This window comes from Polypterus senegalus, chromosome 14, assembly GCF_016835505.1.
Source record: "Polypterus senegalus isolate Bchr_013 chromosome 14, ASM1683550v1, whole genome shotgun sequence".
In the NCBI taxonomy this organism is placed as follows: domain Eukaryota; kingdom Metazoa; phylum Chordata; class Cladistia; order Polypteriformes; family Polypteridae; genus Polypterus; species Polypterus senegalus.
In genome coordinates, this window is record NC_053167.1 from 9,641,499 (window position 1) to 9,648,976 (window position 7,478).

The 7,478-nt window shown below is 35.5% G+C and overlaps 1 non-coding gene across 1 annotated transcript; it reads left to right on the top strand.

Moving 5' to 3' along the window:
- The first annotated feature begins 149 nt into the window (after positions 1–149).
- Positions 150–222, top strand: trnat-ugu. Its single transcript has one exon. It is a non-coding gene; the product is annotated as a tRNA-Thr (tRNA).
- Positions 223–7,478: the final 7,256 nt, after the last annotated feature.

The following is a 7,478-nucleotide window of genomic DNA, read 5'->3' on the forward strand; positions in this document are numbered from 1 at the left end:
TAGACAGACATGAAATATAGTATATGCATAATGATTTTTAGTATGAATCGTTGTTATTATAATATATCTGTATTATATCTATATAATTTCGGATTCCTGCCATGTAATGTATGTTTTTATATGTTAATGATAACTTATATTTTAACACGGGCTCCATAGCTCAGGGGTTAGAGCACTGGTCTTGTAAACCAGGGGTCGCGAGTTCAAATCTCGCTGGGGCCTCACCAAAATTTTCAAAACTTCTTTTTTACATGTTCAAGTAATTATACCACACTTTAAATACAACTACGTGCTTAATGTACAAAAAAGCCCTGGAAAACATAGAAAATCATCGGTCGCCTCCTTGACGCCGTAAGTAAGAGGTTCAATTCTGTTTGGATGCCTTACTCAGTTAAAACAATTGAAAAATGTTTGCAAAACACATGGAACTTATAATTTGAAATAAATAGTTACCACCATATACATAACATACTCAATATCTTTCCGAAATACATAAAACCAAATGTGCTTGGCCCTATGGCTGTCCCCAGCAGCCATGAGTCGAGGTAATTCTTGGTAGCGAAAACCAATCAGATCGCTTTCTGCTTCCAGAATTCTACCAAGTATTGAAAGCTCGGGCCAATTGCGGCCCGTATCGGCTACCAAGAATTGACCAATCACAACCCGTTTCGGCTACCAAGAATTGGCCAATGACGGCTCGCTCGGCTACCAGGAATTAGTGAATCACGGCTTGTGTTGGCTTCCAAATCTCGGAAAGGGCGGGCCAGCCTCTTGTCAGTTAATGTATTCTGCAAAAAACTTGTTCGAGTCGGCAGACAGACGCTTCGCGATTTGCGTTTATTTTGAACTTTCTAAAAATGTTACTCACGACTGTCGGTTTGTGCAGATACATTTACATTCACGTACACATTTTTTTGAATGATTTTTTTAAACATTCTTGGTGCAGTTTATTACATTTATTAAATGTGTGCAAAACGTGTAAAGAAATATAATAATGTATAAATATAATAAACATTGAATTGTATAATCATACTTCCATTTTACAGAATGAGCTTTAAAAATAATAATATGAAGTGCTGTATAATTATAAAAATACAAATCATAGAAAGTGAAAACTTTTTTTTCTTGACTTCATCCTTGTCAATTTCAAAAGTTTTTTTTTTTCAATTCATTGTTTGGGTGAGTTAATTTTTATCTGAAACGATAGATGAACTATGTGTACATGTTACCTACAGAAGATCATAGGAAAGTCTTTCTGGTATATAAGGACCAATAATTCTTAATGAATTACTGCAGTGTATATATATATATATATATATAAAACTTAATGGTGCGTGTGTTGTTTACTAGAACACATATAGTTGTTTTACGCTAAGTATATAAACATTTCCCTTTGCAATATTTTCAAATGTTTATTTTTACCTACTTCAAATTAATTAAATGTCAGCATCAACTTAAATATATTACTTCCCAAATTTTATAAATACATACAAACGCAAGGCTCTGCACTAATATTTATTCATTGTTATTGTGCTTTCATTTTTATTGTACCTTTCTTGATTATCTGTGCAACCGTCTGAGACCTTGGTAAAGGTGCTATATAAGTAAGTGAAATGCATTATTATTTATTAGAATTATGATTCAATAGAATGGGCAAGTGTGATTTTAACTATGCGTATTGTTCATGTGTTCCTTGACAAATCAATCATTCATTAAACAGTTTTTGTTTAATCAAAAAAGAAAAATAAACAACTACATCTGCAATGTAGGATTCAAAGCACCGTTCGTTGAAGAGACAGTTTAAAAATATATATATTTTAGAGATATATATTCTTCCATTCAGCAATGTGTCATGAACGGGATTCGAGCCTGAATCCCTTCGGTAATTTGAGGTAGATCGTCTCTCAAGAATCACGGCTATACCTCGACCAATACGCGTAATCCTTTCTTTAGGTATTTCCTTAATCTTATATATTTTTTAAATCATAAAGTGATATATTTAAACCTACCAGTTTCATGACGGTTGTTCGTTGATATCTTTAAGCGTACTTCTTTTATTAATTTATTGTATGATATGCAATTTTATATATATATATATATATATATATATATATATATATATATATATATATATATATATGTACACACGTTTATTATTATATCGCAACTACATATATACAAATATTGCATCAAAACAGATTAGTGAAATAATTAGACGATTATATATTATATATAATTCATAGATATTTTATTTCATATATTGCAGTTATCGTTATTTTCTAAAATATCGGTGCCTTCTTTGTACAGTTTACCTAAAAATGGATTATAGTTGCAATTAAAGCAAAGTATTCAAATTAACCTTATTATGCCAATTTGTTCATATAAAGTTGTTAGAAAATTATAAATATTTATTTAAACATTTATAGCTATTATATGACAATAGTAGCAGATATATGCTATGTAGGTACAGTTTATCTTGAATTTGGTTGTTTAGGGAATTGCAATTGCCATCTTTTGTACATTTTCGAAATATACTGCATATATAGCCGTTATATATATTATAAACATGCCACGTTCACGTTTAGCCTACTATCGTATACGATTACTACAAAGAATGATTACATTTGTGTTGTTGCATGTCTCCTCAGAGCTGTCGATAACAATAATAAATATATACAGTATGTACGTATATATATATATACACATGCACGCAAACATGATTTACAGTTCAGTATCCATATGACGTGTGAACAGAAGCTGTCCCTGAAAGTGGGCTCAACTATTTACAAGAACACATTAAATTATTTTTATGCCAAGTATGTAAATATTTAATTTTTCCCTAATTCAAGCAAATTACTTTCATTAAACATTAAAATCAATTTAAATATATTATTCGCCAAATGTTTTCAGTTCAATACAAACACTATTATTTATTCATTACTACTGTGCTTTTATTCTTGTTTTACTATTCTGAATACCTGTTCAGTGCTCTGAACTTATAAAAGGTGCTATGTAAGTAAAATGCTTATTATTTATTATAATCCTCATTCACTAGAGCGGGAAGTTGTTAAAGCAAACCATTACAAACCTACAGTTTACAATTATACATACAAAGTGGCTGTATATGCATATTTTACCTCTTACATTAATCTACAAATCTATATCTCTACATTAAATTGTCAATATTATTAATACATATTTTACCTCTTACATTAATGTATAAACATATCATTCGTTAAAATTAATATTTTAAATTAATTTTCTTAAGTAGATGCTGTTTCAGTGCTGGATTCAACCCTAGGTCCGTTGAGGCAGTCTGGAGATTTTTAATTTACTTTTTATTATCCTTTAGTAACTGAAGAGTCCATCCATCCATCCATTTTCCAATCCTCTGAATCAGAACACAGGGTCACGGGGGTCTGCTGGAGTCAATCCCAGCCAACACAGGGCACAAGTATGGCGTTATTTCAGTGCCACTATTCTGAGCGCACGTAAAAAAAGATTGCAAGTGCAAGTGTTGCATTTTGAAGAGAAATTTATTTTGAGCGTACAAAAGCTGAATTTGAGTGAACAAAATTCATTGCTGCGTGCAAAAAATGTATTTCAGTGTTTGCGCTTATCCATATACACACACACAATAGCACCCCCTCTCGCTCAGTTTTTTCATTTGCGCTTGCTCGCAATGTGTTGCTTGCGCTCACAACATTCTCTGCTGCGAGCGCTCAACTCTCTGTACACCGTTATAAGTGTGCCACAAAACCAACCAATCACAGACTTGGTTTCAAAAATTCTGATTGGCTCTTACGGTCTCCAATCAGCTCGCTAGCTGCTGCATTCCGGAAACAGTCCGAAATGTAGCTAAATCCAGCTAAACTCAATTAAACCCCAATTTGCGGATAACATCTTTAATTATTTTATTTTAAAATATATTATTTGTTAAGACTATCGTTGGTGTAGTATAATGTAGTTGCATTACAACATACATTCATGCCAACTGATACTCCAAATTATATTTGAGTACATTTATGAGAGCTCGAATATGAATGAGAGTCAGTATGAATGGTTGTATAATGCAACTACATTATACTACACCAACGATAGTCTTAACAAATAATATATTTTAAAATAAAATAATTAAAGATGTTATCCGCAAATTGGGGTTTAATTGAGTTTAGCTGGATTTAGCTACATTTCGGACTGTTTCCGGAATGCAGCAGCTAGCGAGCTGATTGGAGACCGTAAGAGCCAATCAGAATTTTTGAAACCAAGTCTGTGATTGGTTGGTTTTGTGGCACACTTATAACGGTGTACAGAGAGTTGAGCGCTCGCAGCAGAGAATGTTGTGAGCGCAAGCAACACATTGCGAGCAAGCGCAAATGAAAAACTGAGCGAGAGGGGGTGCTATTGTGTGTGTGTATATGGATAAGCGCAAAAACTGAAATACATTTTTTGCACGCAGCAATGAATTTTGTTCACTCAAATTCAGCTTTTGTACGCTCAAAATAAATTTCTCTTCAAAATGCAACACTTGCACTTGCAATCTTTTTTTACGTGCGCTCAATATTTTTTTACGTGTGCTCAGAATAGTGGCACTGAAATAACGCCATACACAAGGCACAAGGCAGGGTAACTGAAGAGTGTTTTTACTAATTTTAGTGGTTTCCTCTAGAAAGCAGCAGTCTGCTCCGTGTGGGATTCGAACTCGGGTCCGTAAGACGCTTTGTTATAAACTACTTACCGCCAACTAGCGGAGATGCGTCTATGTCCGCCATATTGGAGCGGTCAAGACCGGCTTGTAAACTCATACGCATCGAGGGAGACATGCTGAGCTCTTACGTTAAAATCAGTTGTAACTTTATTACTTTTCTACGGAAGCGTATTACTGCCACGACATAATAAAAAAAATATGCTCACTATCACGTTATAACGTGAAAATATTACATTATACCGTGAAAACATCACGTTAAAACGAGAAATCGTATCATGTGATAACGTGAAAATATAAGATTATAACGTGAAAACATCACGTTAAAACGACAAATAGTATCACGTTAAAACGTGATACTATTTCACGTAATTACGTGATAAAGTTTCATGTTATAACGTGAAACTTTTTTGGTTATCCAGTGAGGAGTGCACGTCTGCAAATGAAACGGTCAGATGGCTCATTTACACGACTTGATCAAATTCTACTTTATGCTTGGGGTCAGACATGGAGAGATTCTGCTCCTGCTGACTAAGGTGGATGGTTTTGTAATAAGTATGCGTACACTGAGAAGAATTTTAAAAGACATGGGGCTTTACAGAAGAAAGAATCAGTCCGACATTTTGGAGGTAGCATCATTTCTCATTGACCAGCTGGAAGGGCACGGAAGGCTCCATGGATACAAGCTACACCATCTCAGCTGCATTCAAGCTGGGCATGTTGTGACCCAAACCACGGTGAGGCATTTAATAAAATTTCTAGACCCCCGTGGTGTTGAGCAAAGACGGAGGAATCGACTGATGCGACGCGTGTACATTAATCCTGGACCTAATTTTATGTGGCATGTTGACTCTTATGACAAACTAAAGCCGATTGGAATATGTATAAATGGAGCGATTGATGGTTTTTCAAGGCTCATGATATGGCTTCATGCTTATTCAACAAACAGCGATTTTACGTTTTAACGTGATACTATTTGTCGTTTTAACGTGATGTTTTCACGTTATAATCTTATATTTTCACGTTATCACATGATAGTGAGCATATTTTTTTTATTATGTCGTGGCAGTAATACGCTTCTGTACTTTTCAACTGATCTTCACAAAATTTGTTTTATTGTGTTAGATATTTCAGCATAGGCATATCCAATTTTCCATCTTACATGATGTCTTATTTTTAAAACTCGTTTTTTTTTTTTTATTAATGTTGGGATTTCTCCAATGAAACGTGCAGGGTATTATGTGACGCCTCTTCAGCATACAAAACAGATCTAATACATATGACACATTATTATATTTTAATATAAAGCTAACAGCAGCTCACGAAATAAACAAATACGCAAATTAATTGAAATAAACAGTGTTTGAAATAATATTCTGAGGCTCTATGTGGAAAATAATCTTAATGCAACGACAACAATGTTCAGTACAGTGCAATGAAAATTCTGTTTTGTAGATGGTCAATGCTATTCTGATTTCAGGCAACTTTCTAATATTTAATTGTTTATTAATTCATCCATTCATTCCGTACTCTACCGCTATCGTTGTTTTACTAAGATCGAGTATGCGAGGGTCGGACATGACTGAATCGTTAGTAATAATATCCTTTACGAATACGGTCTCTTCTCTGACTAGATATGTCATACGCTTTGGTGGATATTAGGAGAACCTGGGCGCATAATGAATGACAAGCAACTCTTCTGTAAACATAAAACGACCCCTTTGGGGGGTGTGGGGGGTTTGTCTTCCTCGGAGACTTAAGTCATTGGTCACTCATGCTATATAGCTCGAAAGGCAACCATGTAAGGTACGAGTAGTCGCGTAAGGGCCGTGCAGTGTTAAGTGCTGCTGAAACAGAAATATGCCGGAGCTGCTGAGAAAGGACCAGGGGTTAGACATCTCACGAATGTAACCGCAACGCATCTAAGTTTAGGTAGGAGTGAAATTTCTAGGGCATAACATAAAGAGCATTCGGTGACAGCAGAAGAAGTGATTCCGACCTTCCAGTCTGGAGTTAAGTTGGTGGGAATTGTTTTGGCAGGGGTAAATAACAACATCCTAAAATCTTGTGGTAACAACAATCCAATAATACTGCCTAACGCTTAATGCAGTAACACGCAAAATATAAACAAATGTGATGTTACGGTCGCTATAGGCTCTCCTAGTATCACATATTTACCTGAAGAAAGTTAAAAGAATACCTTTTGGCTTGGGCGACCACGCGAAGTTGGGATGAATTTGGCACATGCATATGGCAGAGCGCACACCCACCAGGTCACCCTGATGTTCGATCCACGCCTCAGTTGCAGGGAGACAATTATCCTACAGATAAGATTCTACTAACGTTTACCTTTCACCGTCATTGCTTTCCATATAGGCTACTTACCATACGTTCATCAGACGCTCGAAATGAATAACGGCAGCGTCACACGATTCGATCTGCTCTAACTTCATGACGTACTTTTCCCCTGTGCTCCGTCCCTTTAAGTTGTGTAGCGGTGCGTCCTTAATTGTGAGAGTGCGAGATGTTATATGCCGGCTTGCCTCCGTTAACGGGCAATCAAAAGGATAGTTTAGCAAACCGAGGAGAAACACGATGCACCAACAAGACTAGCTGGAGATTTAAGTAATCTGCCATTAATCTCGTTCCGCTGTTAACCGCAACGATGATCGCCTCCTTGTATCTATCTATCTGTCTATCTGATAATGTTGCCCCCTGTCCCGTACTGACCTTTCAGAGACACCCAAATGTCCCATATTTAGTTCATTTTCAA